The 26,126-nt window shown below is 35.6% G+C and overlaps 1 long non-coding RNA gene across 2 annotated transcripts in view; it reads left to right on the forward strand.

Annotated features, from left to right (window-relative positions):
* The first annotated feature begins 629 nt into the window (after window positions 1-629).
* LOC128862251 (uncharacterized) overlaps window positions 630-26,126 on the forward strand; it is a 44,728-nt gene continuing 19,231 nt past the window's right edge. The window contains exons 1-3 of one of the 2 annotated variants that reach the window (XR_008454442.1): window positions 630-1,211; window positions 11,955-12,080; window positions 12,513-13,255. This is a non-coding gene — a long non-coding RNA (uncharacterized LOC128862251). Of the gene's footprint in view, window positions 1,212-11,954; window positions 12,081-12,512; window positions 13,256-26,126 lie in introns of those variants that run through there. The other variant, XR_008454443.1, reaches the window with a different exon arrangement.

Genomic DNA, 26,126 nt, shown 5'->3' on the forward strand with positions numbered 1-26,126 from the left:
ATTTATTTTAAGTGGACAGATACCTGTAAAATTTCGAAAACAAAAATTTTTTTTTCATAAAATGTTAATACATATAATCCTTTAAGAATATGTAAAAAAAAATTTTAGAACGTAAATTTAAGTATTTCCTATATTATAGATCGTCAACCGTGACGACTCTATTCTTTGCGCTCGAGCGCTAGGAGAGGTATAGTTACGTTGCCGGCTTTAGACGCGTTTTTCTCAAAACTGTATTTTCGAATTGGGGTATACGATAACTCGAAAAGTTATTGACCTATCATATGATCATTCGAAACGCAACTTTACTCAACTCCAAAATTAATTGTTGTGCGAATAATTTTTATCCGTGTGTGTATGGTAATTGCATTGTCGATTCAAGGTGAAGAAACAGTGAGAGCTTTTTATTTTACCAATATGAGCAAACTCTTGAAACGACGTGGGCTGATCCACTGATTGCGATATATGCTACCTTCTGTATTTTCTCAACCATACACACATACATATATAATGTATAGATAAGAACAGCTTAACTCCATAACTAACCGTTTCTTTGTCACCCCCGACAATGAACATGTTGGGAAGCGCTGAATGTATTTATTGCCAACGGTAATGAAAACAAACGCCGTTGAGCGAGAGTAACAATTTTGCTGTCCAGTAGCGATCAGTCGGTGCGCTAGGGTTCAAGCGACGAAGTACACAGATTTTCCATTGGCACTGAATAATTAGTAATATTTTTTTCCTTTTTGTGAATAAAAAGTAATACAAAATTTGCAATTACATCAATAGTTTGGCGAAGTCGAAGGCATAGAAACTACAAGTGAAAAAAGAAAAAAAATAGTAAGAGAAAAAACGTTTCGGTGGCGAAAAATATTTTTAACGCCATAAAAGCAATTTTTTGAAGGTAAAAGTGTGCATAGAAACAAAAACAAAATATTTGATATAGATTTGTGAGAATACGATAAGATAAAAGTCAACCATAAAAGTAAAAACTATGAAACTGAAATAAGAAGGCAATAAAATAAATAAAACTTATAACAATAAGCACAAAAAACTTTGAAACGTTAAGTAACTGGAGGCATTGAACAAAAGTACTCAAAAACATACAGTGCACATGTATACATACCAACATACGTGCATATGTGCAATCGAAAAGATGAGATAACGGGCGCACGATTAGCCCATTACCTTAGCAAAGTTACCTAAGTGAGCAGGTGAACATTTACTTTACTTAGAATTAATTTTAGTGGCGAATTTTAGTGAAGTCTTGTGAAGAAAAGTGAGCTCAACTGTTGTTTTTTTTTTTTTTTTTTCAAACGAAGCAAACGCGCCGGTATGTAAGTCACTGTTAATATAATGCAAGTCTAAAGTACCGCAAATTAGGTGCCAACAAAGCTAGTTGCTCAAAAAACAGCAAACAAGTGAATTAACTCACCATCTGGTGAGAAAATAAAACATTGTACTATGATTGCATATCAGTGCCAATATAAATGAGTTGCCAAGACCAAAGTGAGCGGTGGAACAGCGTTTTAAACAAAAATTAAAATAAAGCAATAAATACAAAATATAGCCTCAGCAAGAAATAAAAAAATAAACAAAAGCGGAAAACACATTAAATTCTACGGAAAGCTTCATAGAACTAACAACATAAAGTGCCAAGCTACCCGCCTCAGCAACTGCAAAAAACCATAAAAAAACAAACAAATGAGAGAAAAAAACAAAAAAACTCCAGTGACATGTGCATTTAATTACTACCAGACTCAGACAAACGCCCATCTATTTGGTGATGCATCTATACAGTGGCGCGCATAAAAATCCAGACCCAACAAGTGCAGCTTTTGCTGCTATTTTTTGATACGTTTTTTTATTAACTAATTAATAAATGCTTGAATTTACTTATTGAAAAAGATCCTTTGAAGTAAATATGCATTTTGTGTATTTTTAGTTGTGCTTGGAAAAATACTTATTTCGTATACCTTGTGCTTTTTATCACATTATAAATTATTATTATAGTAGCAGCATAAAATGTTCCCGATACATTTTTGAAGTGTCAGTCTTAGGCCGGACTAAAATTTGAGTCGTTCTAGCAATGTGAATCGATTGACGGGGAGCATAAACTAGTTTTGGTTTTCTTTGTTATTTTTTGGCGAGAAGCTGAGTGGCTTAACTAACAGGAGCCTTTAGAAACTGGTTTGATGTCACCGTCTTCTAAGAACTCTTCTCTAAAGTTTTCGATAGTTTTGTTTTGTGTATAATTTTTTTTTCACTTATGTGTGTCAGACAGTAATCCCCCTTCGAACTGGGGTTTTTTTTGCGCGTCCTTAGCCGCACGCTTAACTCTGCTATTCGCACACATAATTCTTTAGTAAATAATTGAGGGCGAACTTGCAAAAAACTATTTTTTACAGTTTTTTTAAGGCACATACCACATGGGCTGAAAAGCCCCGGGACTAACAAGGGGAACACGTTTTTTTTTTGTCCAAAGTTAGCTTCATTCATCAAAGTAATTTCCATCAAGTACAACGCAACCATTCCAGCTCCGTTCTAACTTTTCAATACCAATTTTGTAGAACGATTAATCTTTTGCCTCAAAATAGGCCTCAGTTTCAGGGATAATCTCTTCATTCGAGTGAAATTTAGTTCTCGCTTAAAGCCAAAATCTGGAAAATACGGTGAATGGGGGAGCACGTTGTCTTAAAACTGAGCAAATGCGGCATCCACTTTAAACAAAGCCTTCTCATAGTAAAATGTTCATACAATTTAAAGCCAAGACGGTCTTTTGATATCTTTATGATGCCAGCTGTGTCACGCAACTTTACTTTTCGACCATGCAAAACGATTTTGTGGATTTTTAGATGCTTTCTGGTGTTACCGCCTTCTTTGAACGACCACTGCGTTGTGCATCATCGGTGTCTCTATGACCAACGTTTGAAGCCAGTAAACCATCGTTTTATTGTTGTTTCTGATGGAGCGGGGCTCACACAACACTATTCAAGCCATTGCTTCGCTTGAGCGGTATTTTTATCCACCAAAAAGCAATGCAAAATTAAAACACAAAGTTCTTTTTGATCGATTGTTTTGAAAATAATAAAAGTAGTGCTACTCTTAGCACAATAACTCACGAACCAATTATTAGAATATCATGAAATTTTAACAGCTGCTTTTTTAAGATTAGCACTAACTGAAAAAGAAGTGAATGCAATAAAACTAGTGCCATCTATCTATGTATTGGGTACGCGACTTTTCAGTCCATGTGTTATATAAAATGCAACGACTACTAAAACCCCAATATATTTTCCAATAAATGCAAGTTTACTACCTGTCCGGATTTTTAGGGCTGCAACTGTATAATCTGTATTTACATACCATCACGTATGTACATTACATATACGCCGTTCTTGGCTTTATCATTTGCATAGTAAGACTGACTAATACGTGTGTCACAACTTGGTCGGCGGTAACCGTAGATTTTCTAAAACCATCAATTTGCACTGCACCTTAGCAACCCACTGCCTGTAGTACAACTAATTATAATTATTTACACGCTGTGTGTGGTATACCTTGTAGAGAAAAGCTTAAGCAACCAAGCATAAATTTAATTTTATTTAGTTTAATGTGAACTAGTTCCGTTGGGACTGTATTGCGCTTACTCCATTTCAAAAACAGCTTACATTTAGCACGAGTGGTTATTTTAAAGCAATTGATGGCTGAATTGTTAGTTAATTTATCTTTACGCCAGTGACCAAAAATAACAGAATTGAATTGAATTTATAAATTGAAAACATTCTCAAACTAAAGAAAAATATATTTTGTAACAGTTGTTAGATGAGAAATATTTTTTCCGTTTTCTGCCTGAAATTATATTTTACTTTGACAGAAGTGCAATATTTGTTCTATTTTTTACGTTGCTTGATAGCTGGAATGCAGTAGCAATATGTTTTCCATTCCTAATCTGCATCTATGTATACTCATACCTACATTTATAGTATAATAAGCGAGGGTATTTTTTGCACCGTTCGTTCTATTTTTAAAAATCACAACTCGAAATAAATGAGACAAACTGGGCGAACGAGTGGTAGATCGAGCACTTATTAGTACTGAGATTGATAACTCCATGATATTATTTCTCAATGGTTCAACTTAAGATAAGATTAAATTAGACCAACTAAGAGAGGAAAATGTACAAAAATAAATGGTATGCAATTGATAAATAGCTGTGTCATTGTGACAAGGAGTTACGTAAAGTTTCCGTTTTGATGTATTGCTAAATGTAAATATAGAAAACTATGGCATATTAGTTATCGAACAAGAGAAACCAAAAATATATACGAGGGTGGCTCAATAAGTACCCGGTTTGGTGACGGAGAACATCCCTGGGTGAAGTTGGTATTAGCATCGTGTGCCGCCATCTAATATATCAAACGTCGGCAAAACAAATTTCAGACTGAGTGATAGGTTAGTTTGGATTTGGGAGCTATTCGAGTAAGACGATTTTCGTGATTTTCGCTGAGATGCAAAAAGAGCAGTAACGTTCGGTAATTGGCCTTTTGTTTTTGGATGTGAAAATATGCGAGGAGATAAAAGCAAAATTGGATGCTGTCTACTTATGACGGTCGATTTTTTTAAGTGCCTTATTCAGGTTTGATAGCTGATGGGAATAATTATCAGCAGTTATAGTCTGGTTTGGTTCCCGAAGTTGATAATAAACAATACCGGTCATATCCCATTAAATAGACTGGAGAATCTTCTTGGGGTGAAGGCCATCTCTAGGGATTGGTCCTGGTGTTTCATCTTTATCTAATCATTGGCGTTTGTGAACAGGATTATTGTAAAGGACCCATTTTTCATCACCAGTAACGATACGGTTCAAAAAACTCTCATTTTCAAGCCGTTGCAGCAGCTGAGAACGCACATTCACTCTCTGCTGAAGGTTGACGACGGAAAGTCTATGCGGAACCCATTTTTCCAGCTTTGAAACCTTTCCCAACTTAACCAAGTGTCTGTGAACTGTTCCATGCGATGAACTTAGTCTCTGAGCTATCATATCGACTGTCAAATTTGTCTCAGCTTCCACGACTTCGAGCAAGGCGTCGGAGTTAAAGACTTCAGGACGGCCAGCGCGCAGGGCATCCTCCACACGCAGTTACCTCTTCGGAATTTTCAAAACCACTTTTGCGCAGTCCTTACACCCAAGGTATCTTTTCCGTGAACAGTGTTTCTTTCTGCAGCAGCAGTTGTTGCATTTTTCCACTTTTATTAAAAAAAAGAGGTTGTCTGTAAAGTCGGTATACTGACGATAGTTTAACGTGACAACGTCATAAGAAAATATTGATGGAATAGTTGCAATTTTCAAAACAAAATTTTAATTTTATTTGTTTGATAGATATTTTGTATGGATATAGAGGAGGAGGTAAATGGAATTGCAATGGAATAGGTCAAGTTACATTTAAACAAACGTGAAAAATTTCGAAACATTTATCGAATTCATGAAAGATATCTTCAATTTCGATTGTGCATCAGACGTTAATAAGTCAACAACACTAAGAGGCACCATCATCGATTTGCCTTTTTCAAGACACTTTACACTCGAAACACTCCCTTTCATTTCCTACTTTTTCTATCATCGTCCTATTCTCAACAGAGAAATGGTTCATTACCATGCACACAGGAAGAAGGCATATGCAAATACAAGTATGTGAATTTATATAAAAATGCGCATGTACATACATATACATACATATATATGCTCACTCAAGTAGGACAGAACCAGATGTCGAAACGTTGCCGAACGCGGGGGCCGATTGTGTTCTTTGTCATTCGTTCCGCGCTCTTGCTTGCAGTTCAAGCACATTAGCTTACATTTGCCTGCGTACGGAATAGATTCGTATATTTGATATGTCCATATGATTTGTATGCATCTTTACATATAGATTTGTTCTTTTTGAAAATTGCGCGAAATTGTATATGTATATGCATGTTTATATACATATATTAGTATACAACATATCTTATAAGGTATATGGTAAATATTACCATACATTTTTTCCTTCATATATAATAAAAAAATTAATAATAAAAACATTAAAACAACAGGTATTATTAACAAACTTGGTTTTAATATATTATAAACTCTTCAAGTAAATCAAATTAATAATAATGAATAAGAAGACATATGCAAATACAAATACGTGAATTTATATTTGTACATATGCGCATATACATACATATATACGCTCACTTAAGTAGGAGAGAGCAAGATGTCGAACGTTGCCTTTCGTTTGCTTTGTCGTTCGTTCCGCGCTTTCGCTTGCATCTCATTCAAGGTAACGGCAATGAGCAAGGTAACGTCAAATGAGCAAGGTAACGACAAATGAGCAAGGTAACACTAATGAGCAAGGAAACGACACATTTTTTCGTGCGTGCAGCCGGCTAAATCGAATTATAAGACGTTATCACGTCAAAAAATACAAAATATGTTACGTGTTTGAAGATTCCATTTTGTTTTTTAACAACACGTGCTTCTATCTGCGATTAAAATCACTTGTTGAATGCACAATATATCAAAGAAAATATAAATAGTTCCGTTATATTCCGAGAATAATTTTTTGTACATAAAAATCGTACAAAAGTGAGCTTATGGGTAAAATACGCACGAACTTATGGACTGACCTGATAGAAAAAAGTATGTAGTAATTCAATTTACAATGAAATTTGTGTGTCGCTGGTCGGTATCTGTCCTTATTTCTAACATTTCCGCAATAAAATATTGAATAAGTATTTGAGTCGACTACTTCGGTGGAAGAAATAAAATATATTGCTGTTGTAAGTGAAAGTAGTGATGAACACCAAAATACAGCTGGGAATGTGCTTATCCATGATGGATTGAGTTATGTTACCAGCACTCAGTTTTTGTCTGTATATAATTTCAACATAACGGCACATGATGTCAATATATGATTTCAACATAACGATGCGTGTGCCATGTAAGTAGCAAAAAATTAATTTCTAGAACGAAATTCAATGGAGAAATACTTTCACGATATTCTGTAGTAATTTGGTCGCGAAGATCGTCCGATTTAACGCCTTTGGGGCAGTTTTTTGCTAGTCTCCCTCAAAGAAAGGGTCTAAAACAAAATCAACTAAACTTTCTAGCACAAGGTTTTGACACGGTAGAAATCCAATAAAGTCCATATCTCATAAAATTTTCCCCAGATGTCGATCTGTGAACATAAGCGCGAGGGGTAATTAGCAAATATCATTTACCAATCTGTTACATATTTCAATAAATGATTATGTAATAAATGAAAGAAAAATATATTGAATACGTATTGCTTACCAAATAAAGATATATCTTTTGAATTAACTTTTATTCAACACCCTTTTGACCTCTTGTATACTTCATCAATGCAACAACACATGACACTATACTTAAAGGAAGAATAAAATGTGGTGACTAAGTACTGCACGCACTTGAAAGGTATTCAAGCCCAAAGTCCTCGTTATTTTTCCATTTCTATGAAGCTGTTGAGCAAATTTTTCTCTACTTAGCGTTAATCAAATGCAAAAATATCACAATTAATGATACGAAAAATACTATAAGGATTAGAAACCCTTTCACAATTATCAGAATATAAGGCAGAAAAGAAGTTTTTATCAAAGCAACTTTTCTTTATATATATTTCTATTTATTTTGCAATTTGAAAGCAAGTGAGGCATGTATTTATTCAAGCCTAGTCATTATTTCATATTCATACAAGCCATAGACAAGTGCGTTCGTTCCCTTATTCATTGCACTCAAATACCTGCACATGTATTTATATAGGTGCATGTGATTCCTTCTCTGATAAAACTAAAACTAAATAAAACATAGAGAAAGCACGCAAATATTTACATTTACTTTGAACAAAAGGAAAAAAATAGGAAAATTATATATGTGAAAGCATGAAAAGCGTTGGACAGAATAAACTGAATAGCGTTGGGCAAAAGTTAAAGATGAAAACAATATAGTGAAACCAACTGACTAACAAAGTATGCACACTGCTATGAAAATTCAGTGCACAGACTTCTTGAAGTACAACATGATTGTCGCAAGACCGCAATAACTTAAAAAAGACGTTAGTTACAGAATTTCTATCAAAATTTTCAGTTGCTATATTTTCATAACTTTGAATTTATTTTTACAAAAAAAAAGTGAAAGCTATCGCAATGCATTTTTCCCACAACAGAAAGTCTCTGCTAGTAGTTGGTTTTGGGGTAATTAACAGAACGAAAAACATTTTCGAGTTACAGCGGTTCTGCGGTGAAAGAGCGTTGTGTATGTGACAAGCCCCACGCACTACAGAAAAGTTACTCATACGACGCGTTCATTTCTGCAAACAACTAAGTAACCTACTTTTAACAGACAACCACACATACCCACATATTATGTACGTATGCATTTTACTCATATAGATACGCAATTTTATTTTTATTTTTTCCAAAAAGGTATTTGTACAGATTTCTCTCGTATCCAACCAAACTCTTTTTGCTTTGCCTATGCGCCAGTCAATGTGCCTGTAAAGTTCAGCTCATCCCAGCTCAGCACACAGGCACCTTCTTTACTGTTGCTTCGTTTTTATTCCTCAAAGTATTTTTGAAAAGCCTCTTCATGACCAAAACGTTTTTACGCTTCCTCTATTGCTTGATATTACATGAATAGTGAGTTTGCGCGTGTGTGTACATAAGCAGAACGCATGCAAAAACTTGCATACAAAGGCATCACTAAGGGGTACGGTTGAGATTTAAGTTTTTGAAAGAAACGCCATCGAGAATCGGGCATTAAAAGAAGAATATTTGATGTTCTACAGCTGTATAGTTAAAAACAAACTCCCAATCCTTGAAACCAGCGTCGATTTGTTAAGAACAAACACTTACAAAGCATAGCCACACGACTTAGGTTTGGATAAAGGAGGATAAAAGTACTTATATAGGGTTTTTTTAAGAGGTGTTATTTTGATATTCTATGAAAAATGCTATTTTTTATTATAAATTGTCGGATGTTTATTTCATTATAAAGAGAAATGTATGCCGTATATAGTCGAAAATAACATCAGACAAATGGCCACCACAACCACCACGACCACGCTTACAGGAAAATATCCTTTTCATGAAATTTTCCTTGATATGTCCTCGATAGCCTATCGAATGCCATCTTTGAGGTCTTGAACTGACCCTGAGCTGTTGGCGTAGACCTTCTCTTTCACGTGGCCCTAAAGAAAAAAGTCACAAGACCTCTTCGAGAGATAACACGGTCCGGAAACTTTTCCCGTAAAAGATCAAAGGTTTCGTTGCATATGTGGCACGTATCGCCGTATTATTGAAAATAAACGTTGTCCACATCAATACCATCCAATTCCGGTCATAAAAATCCTTAATCATCTCTTCTATTTAACACCTAACACCTGTTATTGGAAAACCCACATACCCGTTTTAGTTTTGGAAATCTGGGGATATTATAAACCAAAGGTCCGATCCTAGTCAAGCTATAGGGTTTTTCAGTAAGAGCGCTTCAACTTTTGAACTTTTTTGAATAAAACACAAACGGTTTGACTTTTTTAACTAATTTTTTTTATTATCGAGTTTGAACATATACATTTAAGTATGAAATTCGATTTCTTTTGCATGACCACCGCGTGCACGTTTTACGAAGTCCAATCGTTGAACCCAATTTTCGACCACCCTTTTGCATAAATCGGCCGAAATTCCAGCAATTTCGCGTTCAATATTGACTCTGAGCTCACAAATCGTCGCCGGCTTGTTACTGTAGACCAATGACTTCACATAACCTCAACACGGGACGGCTTGTTAAATGGACCGTAAAATGGCCGTAATGCTCTTAAAGTAGCAGCAACAGAACGATTATTTTCATAAAAAATGTGCACGATTTGCAATCGTTGCTCAAGTGAGTAGCGTTCCATGATGAAATGTATACTAATGAAGTTTACAAATGACAAGCGAAAAATAAAAAATATTGCGCCGTTCGCCCTCCCTATCGGAAAAAAGTTGAAACGCACCTATTGAATAACCCTATACTATCGCTATCGATAATTATGGTTTCTCAGCTGCGAATGGTAAACTGTGTTGACATTCTGTTCCCATTCTGGCAAGTCATCGTGAAGCATTTAAAACCAGAATATCGCTTACAAATTGTCTAAATTTACTTTGAAGAACAATCTGCTCTGTTTCTAAATGAGAAAGGAGCTGTCGTTACGGTGAATGGCAAGAGTTATTGAGGCACGCTGTCTGAGTTTTTGTTTCCTAAAATTAATCAGCTGCAAATAACAACTTTTTGTTCCAATAAGACGGCACAATTTGCTGTAAAGCGCGCTTAACAATCAATTTATTGAACTATTCAAGCACCCATTGACGTCATACTATCAGATTTATTAGAAAAAGTAATGAAAAATTGTACTGATCGAAAGGACCATATAACTGTAACGCGGCAGCCATATGTAGGACATCATTTTCAAAAAATAACTGCCATGAAATTATCTACCAGATTATAAAAAAAATCATTCCAATAATAGTTTCTTTTTGTATCATCATTTTAATTTCTTAAGCACTAAAAAAATACTCTACAAGTATAAGAATTGAAAGCACAGCAAGTGACTGATCAAAAGCCTCTAAAACTATTTAATTATAGCAAAGATAATTATAGTGAATTTCAATATATCCCTTAACTTGACGGGAGAGTTTATCCCTTTGCATCTTTTATTGGTTGCTCCATCGCTTTATTTGAAAAATTCAACATGCGCCTCGCTTTTTGAAACACAAAAATGTTGGTAGTTTGCAGAACCGTTTCATTAAGAAATAAAAGAGTGCAATCCAGTGAAGTTAAGAGTGTAGACATCAATCAAAGTGTCATACAACGATTATTTGGAAGATAAATACAATAATGAAAAAAAGTAGTAAGAGTTTTCGAAACTCTGCATTTCTCTCATCCATTTATTGGGTCTATAATTTCTAAGTGGACATATGAATTTAGCACAAAGTATGTAAAATAACTGATTGGTGCGTGATTACCATTCTGAATTCACAGAGAAATCGTTGGCTCGAATCTCGGTGAAAGCAAAATTAATAAAAACATTTTTCTAATAGCGGTCGCCCCTCGGCAGGCAATGGCAACCCTCCGAGTATATTTCTGCCATGAAAAAGCTCCTCATAAAAAATATCTGCCGTTCGGAGTCGGCTGGAAACTGTAGGTCCCTCCATTTGTGGAACAACATCAAAACGCACACCACAAATAGGAGGAGGAGCTCGGCCAAGCACCTAACAGAAGTGTACGCGCCAATTATATATTTATTTTTTTATGTAAAATAACTGATACTCAGATTTAAATAGATGGACTAGGTCCATATATGTCAGTACCAGGTGTTCTGTATGAACATTGAATCTCTTAATTTCGGTTTTTTCGCCTTGACCGAATAGGTTCGGCAGTGCCTAGGTTCGAAGCCACGGACAGGAAACACTAAACGATAGAAAACGTGGTTTCTAATAGCGGTCGCGCTACTGCACGCAATTTCAAATAGCCCGAGTGTATTTTTGCTATGACATATTTTCTTATAAAACACCATTTATAGTACATTCCATTTGTGGAAAATTCACAGGATATGCACCAAAAATTAGAGGAGAAGCTGCGTCAAACCACCCAACAAAGGTATATATGTATTTAAGCACATACATACACGCATATGCAAGTATATATCATATATATATATATATATTATATATGTACGTTTACATCTTATCGATTTTACTAAAAATTAAACAAGCATTTTATTAAATAATTTCAGACTTATTCACGTCTGCTTTTGTTCTTATAAAAGCACTTACACTATTGCCATTCATTAGTACTGCTAGCCTAGTTGGTAGTTTTCTAGAACATACGACTTAATTCAGGAATTTTCGATGGTTTTCAGATCCGATGAGTCTCCAGCTTATGACAGAATTAAGATAGTCCCTTTCCTGTATAATTTGATAGATTAAGCTGGTTCCTATTGCTTGAGACATTGGTGCGTACACGTACTTTTAAAGTACACACATATGTAAGTATTGTACATTAGAAAAAAATCAAATAAAAAAACTAATAAAAGTGTGTAATCGTGCATAAATTATCATAACATTTTTCTTCGAAAAAGATTATGGACATAAAGGGTATACAATTAGTTGAATTAAGTGCCCTTTTTTGTCCATGTCGGTCATACAGCCTTGCTGGCTGCATTAACCCGCTGAAAACCCGCTATGCAAAATAATTAGAGCTTTGCAACGTATTTTATTATTAAATAACAGTATATCGCTTAAAATCGGAGCAAAAAATTGACCAAAAAGATTAAGTCTCTATGGTGAATTGTATCAAAAAAACCAATGTTGTTCCATGTGCACAAAATTTGTTTTCAATCTAGATGTCTAGTCTTAACGAAACTTCTAACGCTGAAAAAAAAGAAAAACCATTAATCCCTTTAAACCCCCCTTTTTAGCTTATTTTCGGAGGCTCCAGTGCATGCGTCGACTATATACTTACTAGTGATGTGCACACACATGCTCATGTCTAGCCTAGAGCGAACAGAATAATCACTATCCAGATAGTGCTCGTATAAAATAATGTTGTTGATTGGAACTCTGATGGCAAATGTGAATAGCAAACGAAGAGAAGCACGGCAAGAAAAAAATTTCAAAAGCTCATAATGCGACCAGTGAGGGCAGTGGTAATAGCGCAGGGTTGATGGTAATCGTAATCAAGCGGCTGGCATTGCGACTGGGTATATGAATGATGATGAGGACGTACGCTGACAGGTTAGCGTTGAGACCGAGCGACTACATCAAGTTTATGATAAGTGACTAAGCACAAGTGCAACTGCGCAAGCTTGCACTTTAGTTCGCTAGAATACCTGCTCAAAGAGCGAAAGGGTCTTTGTACACGTTACATTTGCACGTGCTCGAATGTGTTATGTGTATATGTATGTGTTTCTTCTTTGCTAGATAGGCAAATTGCCTTTTTGCGACCAAAGGAGGCAATAGAGAAATCGCAGTTTGTTTGTGAATTAACTGTTCAGAATTATCTGCTAAATATTAATTTTAACGAAGAGTAATTTATAAAAAGTGGCACTGATTTTCCTTTTCCCAATATTTTTATTTTTTTTTTAATTAATTTGTATATGGAATGAAGTGCAAAAAACCACCAGCAAAAAAAAAAAAAAATATTAAAAATCAACGCAACGGCTTGCATTTATTTTAATAAAATTTCATGGGTCATCCTACTGTATACCAAAAAATTTTCTAAAGATCCAGACTAAAAAAGGTTCAAATTCAGAAGAAGTTCAAATAATTTGAAATTTCGAGTTTTTGGCATTTGTTAAAAGTATTAAAAAAGAAAAATAATAAAAAAAATTGTACAGTTACACTTCGAGTGTAACCAATTCCAAATCACTCGCGCAGCTGACGTACGAGAATTAGTTGTCTGTTAGTTGGATAAATGACAGCCCAGGGTATTGTTTACAAGCATGCGGAAGCATTTTTCCGAGAGTAAATGCGAATAAAGAAAAGAAGTAATGGATTTCAAACGTAATTGAATGTGATTGCTTTATATTTGGCTGGAATATTACAACCAGCGATTGTTCGTGAGCTCGAGCACTTTAAAGTAAATAAAGTTTTTATTTATCGCACCATTACACATTACAATGATACTGGTAGCATCGCGAAACGTCATTGAGACAAAGCACCCAACACATAGAGAGTCAAAAGACTGCAACATCACGTGAAATAGTTCAAAAATGGAAAAAGCGAGAAAACGTGAAATCCCCAACGAAGTGCCAATCAAATGGGGAAAGAGGACTCGGGACTGTTTCACAAGGATCGAGTGAACCAAGAATGGCTAAAAAAATAACGATCCGAATTTCATAACGTCTACACTATGACCCTTGTTCTCTGTATGGATTATTCTCTTTTTCGCCTTGTTGGAGAGCAAGGTCCGAACTAAAAGACTCACCAGTCTCGAGGCGCTGAAAAAATCCATTCTCCGCGAGTGGGCCAAAGTACCTGCAATTCACATTCGGGCAGCTCAAGGCAAAAGGTGGTCGTATTAAGCAAACGTAAATTGATTCTTAATTTTGTATTATTTTCACATATTTTTTACTTTGAATTGAATAAAAGTAATTTTCCAAACTAAATTGATGACCTTTTTAATTAGTTACACTTCGATCCTGTAAGTCGAGAAACATTGTAAATATTCAAAATGTGTGATGTCGTAATATAATATGAAAAATGTAGTTAAAACCTTGATATTTTCAACCTAATAAGAACTGGTTGCAAAACAATGGTGAGGTTTTACAAGAAATGAGACAAACCGGCCGCAAAATTGGGCCTCCAAAGTAAAATTTGTGGTGTGATGGCATTAATATTTTTTTGACAATTTACTGGGCATGGGATTAACTAATAGCATAAGTCGCTTGTTAGATTTGTTTTTTATAAGCAACAACATTATTTTTGTTGGATCGCAGCCTGCTTACACCGATTAATGCGCACCATATTCCTTTAGTGCTCAATTTGGAATTTTCGAATCTTTTGAAATCTGCCCTGATTGTGCTCATCCCGCCTTTAGTATTGCCGGGTGTGATTTCAAATTCTTGATGATCCTTTACGTGAAATTGATTGAAAAGTGATTTGCGGCAATATTAAAGTTGCAGAGTAAAAAAGTAAAATAAAAAAATCGACACTTCTGGCCTGTTTCATACACAGAGATTCGAACTTACGCACTCTCGAATGGTAGTCGCGAAGCAACCCAAGCGGGTAATTACAATTGCCGAGTGCTTTAAGACTTCAGTGCAAGATATGTGTCCAAACATGTACCAACTTTTAAGCGTGTTGTTTTTAAGATTTCTTAGTGCAGGAAAAAACTCAAACATTATAAAATTTTGAGAAATAAGTTCCCTAAGAAGTTCAAGTCAACTAAAGAAACGCTCAGTTTCAGCAATTTGAGCTTTACATAAAAAATAATCCAAGAATTTTTGGCGATACATTAAATTTATTACAAAGACGTTACTGCTTTCTCTGTCAGTCATGCAGCGAACTTGTTTGTTGCTCATTTCTTCTCCCCTAACTTTGTGTCTGTTGAAGATATTCAGGAAGAACATTTGGCAGCCATTCGCAAAACTTTCTCGAGGAAATTATTTTCTACTGTTGACTTCGGTTCACTTTTTCTTTCAACTGATTATGCCATTGAGGGATTGCTATAGATTAACAACTCGTATCAAGCTGATGTCCGTGGTATTTCTGTAGCATTGCTTAAAAATTGTCACTCTATGGTGCAACCTTTAAAACTACTTTTTAATTAATCATTGGCTGACGGAATGTTTATCCATAATTGGAAGCTGACTTCAGTCACTCCAATTTACAAAAGAGAGATAAGAGCGATATTGCAAATTACTGACCAATTTTTAAATTATCTGTTACCCCTAAAATCTAAACTCTTCTAATTTCGTTTGATTAGTCCTAGACAGCACGGTTTTTTAGTTGCAAGATATACCTTATCAAACTTCTAACTTTTTTCTGAAAATTATATTTTCTACGCTTCAAAACCCCCCTAATAACTCCTATAATATTATTTATACCTCTCCTGCTTCGTGTGACGTTATTGACGTTTTCTTTGATTCAAAGCCCAATTTCGTCAAGCACTTAAATTATGCCTTTTCCAATTCAGTTGCTATGCTCACTTTTATGAGACCCATATACTCTTAAGATATTACACTCTACGGGTTTTGAATCCAAATTAAACTACTTATAAACTTAGTGGATGGGTTCAAAACACGTTTCTGCGTTTGGCACTATATGTATTCAATTTCTTAAGCCCGAAAATATCATACGAATCTCGCTGTCGATTGATTAGCCTTTTGTCATTAAGTGACAGAGATACTATTCAGGCGGTACTCGTATCACCTATCTTTGATACCGTCAATGGCAAAATTGACTGCCCGGCTTTTCTAGAAAGAATACAGTTAAGATTTTACCCGTTGGCTTTAGTAGGACATAATATAGTATAGAGCTAATGCGCTACTCGTTAGAACATTGTCTCATTTCACTTATCACTGAACGAGTTTAGAATTGGACCTTTCTGTTTCTGGCTGTTCACCATTTACTGTTACATTGGCACCAGCCTTGTCTTTGAAGAGATTCCTCCAGCTCATAGGCCGCACCAAACGGTTTGTTTCAATGAATGTAATGCCTGTTCTTCAATGGTTTCGGGTTACTCTTCAGCCCAAATGAAATGTATACTGAAATGAGAGCTTAAATAAATATGTGTCTTGTTTGACAGGAGTTGCATTGATTGCATTGATGACCCTTTAGTAACCATAGGCAACGTCAAACTTCCGACTCTATTTCTGCCGTGAAAAAGCTTCTTATAAAGGTAGTATGTCATTCGGAAGCGCCGTGAAGCTGATTGTACATCCATTTGGAAAAAAATTTAAGGACGCGAATCAAAAGAAACTTGGTCCAACGTCCAGCGTAGACTGCTTGTGGCAATTATATGTGAATACTCGTACATCAGAGCTTTAACGAAGCAGTAGCCTGCTTGTCGAAGATATGTGTGCAGGCGCTATCGTACACATATAGTTGGGAGCTTTGTATATTAAGGGGTGCCCAAATAGCAATGATAGTTTTTCACTTGCCGTGTTTCAGTTGCTGTGAAACACACCAAAGACATTCTAATGTCAAAACATTCAGTTATATTTGCCATTTCAGCATAATTCATTTCACGCTCGCCGAACGTGTAGAAATTATTAAAAAATTTCTCCGAAATTCGGGTCGAGTTCGCCATTCGCCATCATAATCTAGAAGTGCCCAACCTAGATCCAATGCATTTGCAAGATTGCTGTTTGGGGCAGCTTATGGTATATCGGCAGCTTCGGATCATATTTCTTTCAACGGGAAGGTGAGTACACCGTTACTCTCCTCTGTGTAGCACAGTGATAACCGATATTCTCTAGCAAAAGTTCAACAACATCGAGATATTTGAGCTTTGGTTCTAACAAGGAGGTGGAATACAATATATAAGCGACGCAACGCTCGAGTTTTCGAAGAAGATAAGTAACATAAATATCTGATTCTACCCTTTTTTTAATTTTCCTCGAATTTCGTATTCGGGACGCTATTGCTAGAATAACGCCTTACATATTGAACCGAGTCATCAAAAATTGGATCAACGGCTTAAAGCACTGCCAGCGAAATCGGTGTGCCTAATTGGCTAATTTTTCAAGCCACACACATTGGCATGAGTACAGCTCTAAAATAAACTAGAAACAATTTGATTCTCGTCGTTGTTATATTTAAACCGCTCATATCTGATCACCCTATAGTTGCAGGTAAATATTTTGTTATTATTACCTATGAATTCTTGGCACAAGTAAGAGCTTTATGCAGCACATGCATATACTTAATAAAGTTGATATTTATAACTAAACAAATGAGTGACAAACAAAAACAAACACACTTGATGCAGCAAAATTGCAGAAATACACACACAGATAAAATTAAATACACTGTGAGGCAAGAGGACAGTTGTTATTTATATACCAATGTAAATTCTGCGTATACAAAATGGTTAATGTAAAACGAAATGACAAAAGCTGAAAGGTGGCCAGAATACTAGTAGAGTACAAGGATGTGAGAGTCACCGACACAGACACCAAGATGGCAATTTCACATGCATGTGGCAGGCGGAGTTTGTGTCACGTTAGCAATGCGACTATTAGTGCCAACAGTAGTCATGGGACAGAGTAAATGGTTGATGCTTTCCCACTACAACATCAAGCTGCTACAAGTAGCAGACTAACAGTCAAAAATAAACAGTGTATTTGCAAAAAGTAGTACTCATGAAAATTGCAAACACGGCAAAAACGTCAAGAGACGATGAGGTAAGTAAAACATGGCGACATCAGAAGACATACAGTTTGGATGCTGAATGTAAGTATGCACTCGTATATTGGACTGTTAGGTCTTTTAGATGCGGCAGTCAGCTGCAGATGCAAAGCGGTCAAAAAATGCTAGACAAATAAATAAACAAATGCGGAACATTAACTGCAGAAGTAGAAGTGGAGGCAAAAGCAGGTTAGTGTAACGTAGCACAAAGTCAACATCGTACTAAATTTACTGACGGCATTGCTGAAATACAGTATTTGTGCAATGAATTGCGAACGATAAACGTTTCTTATATAATTTACTACAAAAATTCTAACTTCGGTTAGATTTATGGCGAATAAGGCAACGAAACAAACAATTTAAGCAAAGTAGAATTGTTGATATTTACATCATAGGGCTTAATAACCGCACCGTTAGTTCTGCCTTTTCCATACTGCACGAAGAAACGAATGTGTCTGCTAATGAACGAAGATAAAACGAAGAGCCTCCTGTCATCAAAGAAACAGTCGGCACACTCGTGTATAGTCACTGGCGTCACTGTTGATCGTTATGATTTCGAGGCTGTAAGAGACTTCGTTTATCTAGGAACCAGCATTAACACCAATAACAAGACCAGCCCTGAAATATAACGGAGAATCTGTTTTTCCAACAAGTGCTACTTTGGACTAAGTACTAAAGTCCTTTCTCGATGAACAAAACTAACACTCCAAAAGACTCTCATCATGCCCATCCTATCGAACGGCGCAGAAACTTGAACGATTGCAATATCCGATGAGGAGTGCTTGAGAGAAAGATTCTGCGCAAGATTTTTGGACCTTTGCACGTTGGCGACGGAACAATGAGCAAGTATCGTTAGCGATAGAACAATGAGCTGTATGAACTTTACGGCGACATAGCCATCGCGGAGCGAATGAAGATTCAGCGACTACGTTGGCTGGATCATGTCATCCGAACGTATACAAACGGCTCTGAAATTATTTGATGCGGTATCAGCTGGTGGTAGAAAAAGCAGAAGAAAATCAGGTGGAGAAAAACTTGGCTTAACTTGCAGTGCCCAATTGGCGCCGCTTAGCGCAGAAATAAACGAGTGGCGCGTTTTGTTAAACTCAGTCAAAATCGCTAAAGCGACTATCGCGCCAATCAAGGAGAAAAAGATTGTTGAAATATATTGCCGCTGTCCCAGTTAAAATCTCAGTACTTTTCTTTTGTATAAGTAATCTTTATCAGCAAATTTCGCCTAGAAGCCATAATTCATAGCCTGAAATTCATAAGAAGGACGGTTTGTATTCCTCTGAGAGTGAATCAGTCTCCGAAAGTTTCGATTTGGAGCTGTGTTTACAGTGAAGTGGCTGGACTGTGGACTTTTCGTTAAGAGAAAAATCACCTAGAACAGGAAATTTCAGCGCTGAAAAAGGCTTTTCAACCTTAATAAATTGCATGTACCATACAATGTTTTTATTAAGGCGATTACATTATTTTCATGCACAACGACGAACCTTGCCAATCGGCCGGTGCAAGCGTTGATCAGCTGAATGAGCTGAATATGGGTTTGGGAACTTATGGGAACTCAGATCCAAACCTGATCAACTACCTATCCTAACAGGAAGTTCCGCCAGCAAAATATTTATACACTAAACACATTTATAAACCAAAAACAAACAAAAAATGGGCATGCGTTCAAAATATTATTTTCATTGCTAGTCGAAATTAGAGTTTGTAATATAATATTGCGTTGTCGTTCGTAATTCGTTGGTCAGTTACTGTAGATGTGGAAACAAATGTCTACGGGTTGGCTATGAGAGCTCTAGCAAAAAAATTGTTGGCAATTAGTTGTTTGTTTTACTGTAAAGCTTCACTCGTAACTCTGCTATTTTATATACTTAGGCTTATGAATATTTTTTTTCTAGTTTCCTTGGTAAATATACTCTGAAGTAGCGCGCCAAAAAGATACAAACTCACGAATTTTTAATGCTGCAGAAATGTCAGCTATGCTATTTATTATGTTTGTAAATGTTGAGCAGAAAGCACTTAACCTGAACATGTCGGACAAAAAGCATATAAGTACCATTTTTTTGGCATTAAATGATAAGAGCCAAAGCCATGAGCGCTTAAGAGAGGTCAGTTCAAAAATAGTGAGAATCATAAGCAAAGAGAGAAATTCAAATTTTAATCACGTAGAGTCAGAAAAAATTTCAGTCACGTTGCAGAGTTTCAAGGTTTTGATTCTCAATACGGATATAAAGCATCAAAATAAGGGCAAAACAAGTACAACCTCCTCCTATTTGTGGTGTGCGTCTTAATGCTGTTCCACAAATGACGGGACCTACAGTTTCAAGCCAACTCCGAACGGAAGATATTTGTTTTAATGGCAGAAATACAATCGGAGGTTTGCTATTGCTTACCGAGGGGTGACCGCTATTAGAAAGAACGAATATTATATACATACATAATATATCATACGTCGAACAGATAACACATTACCAAACTCTAACTGACCGACCTTCTTTTCCTTCTGACAGAACAGACAAGAATGGGCCAAGTAATTTTTGTATTTCGACCTATCGCCTATTGTCTCAAAAGAATGATACTAATAATAGAAGAACAAAATATAATCCCAAATCACAAATTCAGTTTCAAGAAAAAACACAGTACCATCGAACAAGTCCATAGACTCATCCAACAGCATCCATAAAGCATTTGGAAAAAAAACGAAAATATTACACACCAGCTTTTTTCGATATATCTCAAGCCTTTAGCAGCGTTTTTCTTGATGGATTACTCTATAAAATAAAAGGCACTCTACCAATAAAATTGTTCACATTTATCAAGTCCTACCTCGAAAATCGGCATTTCTTTGTCAACCAAGGCGAAGAATAGTCTGAAGTATGTGAAAGTTCAGCTGCTGTACCCGAGGGGAATATTATGGGTCCCATCTCTTACTTGCTATACACATACGATCTACTAGCTTCTCAAGAAACAATAGTTGGAACGTTCGGCAGATGACAGTGCCGTGCTCACAATTGACCCGCACTCCCATGTGGCCTTCCAAAAAAACCAGAAAGGCCTTGATAAAATAACTTATTGGTGAAAGAGTGGCGCATTAAGCCAAATGAGACAAAGTCTTCCCAAGGCATTTTGAACCGAAAAACTTGCGCACCAGTTAAGCTCAATAATACAATCATCCCCTAAATTAACGTCTCAAAATATCTCGGCATGCATCTTGATAGCAAACTCACCGGGAAAAGCCATACTTTCACCAAACGGAAGACTCTGGTAATAAACTCAGCAGTCTAAATTGGTTAATATATAGAAATTCTCATGTTTCTCTCGAACGAAAGCGCTCACTTTACTTAGCTATCCTGAAACCGGTATGGACATATGGCATTCAACTTTGGGGCACTGCAGCTAGCTACAACATCGAAATACTTCATTGACATCTTAGAACACACTCCAAATGATCTCAAACAGCCCTTATTATAGCACAAACGCACAAATTCATCGCGATCTCAAAGTATCCACAATAATTAAAGAACTAAGAAAATATGCCACATCACTGAACACACGACATCAATCGCACTGAAATTTTCTTGTCGCAGGAATAATTGCAAGTCCCATAACTTCCACCAGACTTAAGAGAAAATCTACAAGGCCTCATTTATTAATAAATTTGCCCAAATTATTATTTATCACAAAATTAATAAATGATTTCAGCACTGCGTGTATTCCCTAAATATTTGTTCTCTTAAATTACTTTAAAAGCTGTAAGTGAAAATATTGCTTATTGTTTAAAAAACCGATCGGAATAAAGAACTGGATAAAAAAAAATTTTGTTGCACGCCTCCTTCAACACTTTTTTTGATGCAGCTATATCTCCACAAACTATTGCGCTACCACTGCCGTGCTGACAGTAAGTCTCAAATTTTTCATTTCATATCCACATTTCTACTCATCCATATTTTAGCCTGGCCATCACTTCCAAATATTTATATTGAACTTCGATTCGTCAGTAAATAAAACTCTGTCCGTGCAAACTTAAGTCGAAGGCGACGAGTTTTTTCAGAAATCAGTGGCTTTTACGTGTTTCCCTGCTGAAATATCCGCTTTTATTAGATATCTCTTAAAAGTTTTTGGATGAACACATTCACCAGATGTCTCGACGATATGTAGGACCAATTTACAAGCAATTGGATCAATCGTTGATTTTGTCGATTTCCCTTACAATGAAGCGTCCATCTCTTCCGGACAGCTTCTTGGAGCGGCCGGTTCCCTTTCTATTTACATACGAAGAATCACCTGCATTTATGTATGTAATAGCAATGACGATTTATCAACTGAAATTTTCGAATAACAGTACTTTACAGGTACTTTTTTAATGTTTGTCTCGCTTGAGTGAACCAAATCAGCTGGATGTATGTAGACGTTTGTCATATCGCTTTTTTTGTTTTGCTAATTTTCTTGTTATAAAGCAAGTGAAATAGTTTTATTTTTGTATATTTAAGAATAAATATAAATTCCGAAAATACCCATATGACCAGTTTTTCAATTAGTGTATACTTTCTGGGAAATAAGAGTATATGCTGCTGTGTGTAGACTGAAGTCCTTCACTGTATACCGATTTGAATATGATGTCTTTATGTGGAGGCCGCATCACGTTTGCCATCGAATGAATTCAAATGGATTTTGTATTTCGGTTTGAAAATTGTGCTCTTAATCTCAATTTTTCTACATAAAGCACCCGTGCGATTCTCATAAAATACCGATGGAGTTGTTGAACAAAAAGAAACCTGTACTGATGAAAAAAATATTATTAAAAAAATTAAATACCCCTCTACTACTTTGTTATAAATTTTATATTGGTATTTTCCAAACAAAATTTATATCATTAAAAAGCCAATGGAAAAAGTATCAAATAGCCAGATCAACAATAAAACAACAGACCAACTACAAGCGTATTTATATATTATTTATAGGCTGAAAATATATTAAATCAACTGTGTATTTGCTGGTTACTAAAACGGCAAGAGTGATTTAACACGAGGGGTAAATAGTCATAAAAAGTGGTTGTTTTCGAAAACTATTTGCTACACCCGACTGCCCAAAAAAATAATCTGCATTAACTTTATTAGAAAGAGGTTAAAACAACAGAAAGCAAAAGCAGCTATGAAATAAACCAAAAGCTCAGAATTTTTTGCGCTTTTGCATGGATGTACAATATAATAAAAATGTGTTCATGTTAAAAAAAAAATCAAATAAAAAATAAAAAAGTACCTATTATTGAAATAAGGTGCTGAAAACTGTGCTATGAAAATAAAGGCTTTCAAAAAAGCACAGTTAAAAAGTAACACATGTGCTGCTTAGCCGAACCATCAACTCTAAAAATTGGAGAGATAAAAGAATTAACCTAAACGACCCGTTCCTAGGAAAATAGTTTTGAAAACACATAAAGTCGCTCGAAAATATTTAACAAAAAATAAATTAATTAAATAAAAATAAAAGTAGGTACATTTAGAAAAGTGCGAGGGTCGTACTTTACGTATTATTCGATTGTAGATAATTACAGTAAATTATTAACGATAAATAACAAATTACAAATTTTTGATACCAGCCTTTTCAAAGCCTCCTTGAAATAAGAAGGATATTAAATATAATTTCAGGAGCTCTTGAGAGAGGGGGTAGCTTTCATCACAAACTCAGTTGTGACTCCCCAAAATATTAATATGTGCGGCTTTTCCACTGACCACCTTAAGGTGACTTCTGTGGAAGGAAACGAGCCATTCAAAAAGTATTTCAAATAAGCATTAATTTAGATAGAATATTGATTTCTTCCCATTTATGAGATATAAGACCATCTAACATCATTCATCTCGTAAACAAGGAAAAATCTAAAATATTTATTTTGGTGAAACTCAAATAAAAAAACAAAATCTTAGCTAATTGTTATTTCCTGTACTAGCTGGCGCTAACAAAAAACACCAAGTGGAGCTAAGGGGATTTTGATTTTTCATGTCCACAATATACTTTTATGGCTGAAGTTCTTGCAGCCTTTTCCATAGTCCATCAGCGATCATGTTTTGCTATCATTTCTCAAAATCTTAAGTTAAGGCAGCAGCAGGACTAGTACAGATTAAAAATAAACTAATTTCACAGATAATCTAAGTGTTCCAGATATTTGCGCCCCATTCTTCATTGCTGCAGTTATTTTTCACCTAAATAGTACTCTGATGGACTTTTTGGTTATTGTTGTACTAAATTGGTTATTAATCATCAACATTTTTATTAACAAAAAAACATAATCACGCATTTAACTTCGCAACTTTAGATAATAATATAAAATAATCGATGCAAACGAGTTTTCACTATCTTTCCCATGTTACGAAATAAGGGTCCAATTTAATGAAATCTTACATTGTTTTTTTTTTTGGTGTCCGTTGTTCAACAAATGGAGGGACTTTCAATTTTATGCCGTCTCTGAATGGCGGATATTTTTGTATGAGCAATTTTTTCATGGGAGAAATATACTCGGAGGTCTTTCAATCATTTGCAGTTTCATGCTCGGAGTTTTAAGACTGCGCACTACCGAATGTAGGGCATGCCCCAATCGTAGCTCTTTACTCACTCGCATTTTATTTATTGCTTAACTGCTCAACTGTTTGTTCGAAACTTTCAACAATTAAACAGCCAAAACAAAATTTCAACTTTATTTGTCAGCATTTCCTTAGCTTTCCATTGTGTATGAGTAATTCGTAAAATTTAAAAAAAGGTGGTGATAAAATACTCAAAATAATAAAAATAAGCGTCGCTACATTACTAGAAAAAATTACAAAGAAACTCGATATACTTGAGCCCACTTTCGAAAATTTTCGAGTAATAAGCATCGCACAGGTGTGCGGGTATTGGTTACTCATACGCCCGGACTGTTCGAAATGTGCGAACACTATCGAGAGAAAATTATGTCACAAAAATATATCCGTACTTCTACAACTTTTTAACAATAAGTTTTCACATAGTTATGTAGGTATGTACCAATATGTGCATATCCTTTGTATGCAGCAAAATAAACCTATAATTGAATTTTCATACACATTTTTTATTGAGTGATTACCATATTTTTTACACAATAATATCGTCTTTCAATATATGCAGGTATGGAAATAGGTATGTTTCTTTTTCCAATGCAAAATGTTTGATTATAGTTCGTTTATAGTTACATTTTGGTTGCTTTGTTGCTTGGCTCGGTAATAAATCATTTCGTAATCAAATTCCAACTTGGCATGTTTGCACTGCACAAGCACATGCGCACTCATGCATACGTATTAATGCATGCAAATGCAAAACACATATTCGCATCATTCAGGAAAGCTTGAAAAAAATAACCCAGGTCTCCATCCAACACCGAGTACATCTACGTCGTGCGCAGGCATATATAACTACCTTGAAGTTTTGCCAAGAGTCGCTATCAAGTGCTTATAAATGGAATGACTATCAAGCACCAGGGTCATCAACAGCATGCCAAAACCAGTAACAAAAATAACTTGCTCTCCACTAGTTGTTGGCTTCTATTGCTGCCCACTGCAACACCTGAATGGCACAAAAAAGTTTCGCATTTTATAAGGGTATTCATTAAGAGCGCTAGAGTTTTAAAACTAAATGAAATAAACAGTTGAAGTGACTTTACCATAGCTGCTTTTTCATGTGCATTCGTTGTGTGAGTGTGAAATATAACTTTTTTAGATGGCGCATACTAATCAATTACTTTGGCATGACAGTGAGCGCAGCTCCCTGCGCATATTTGAAAAATTAGGATTCACACCAAACAGTAAACTTTTCGGAGTCGATAGCCTTCTGTTGAGTCTCCCACATATGGAATTTCCTTTCTTCAATTCTGGCAAATTTTTGGTTTTTCGACACTGTTTTACTAGGAATGAACCTCATTACTAAACTTGTTGCAAATGGTAATTTTTATCAAATCTTAACGCTTTGTCGAATTATAAGCATTCTATGGTTACTTGTCGAAAATACTTTTAAATAACTATCCTCACCAAATTTGACCGCAATATATTTATTAAGATTATTGCTACATTGCCAAAGGGCACACGTACCTCTTGAAAACCCCTTTAAATGAGCTAAAGCCCGCATACATATACACATGTGCAATTTGAATGTATGTATTAATTCAAACT

The sequence above is a fragment of the Anastrepha ludens genome, chromosome 4, assembly GCF_028408465.1.
Source record: "Anastrepha ludens isolate Willacy chromosome 4, idAnaLude1.1, whole genome shotgun sequence".
NCBI classification, from domain to species: Eukaryota; Metazoa; Arthropoda; class Insecta; order Diptera; family Tephritidae; genus Anastrepha; species Anastrepha ludens.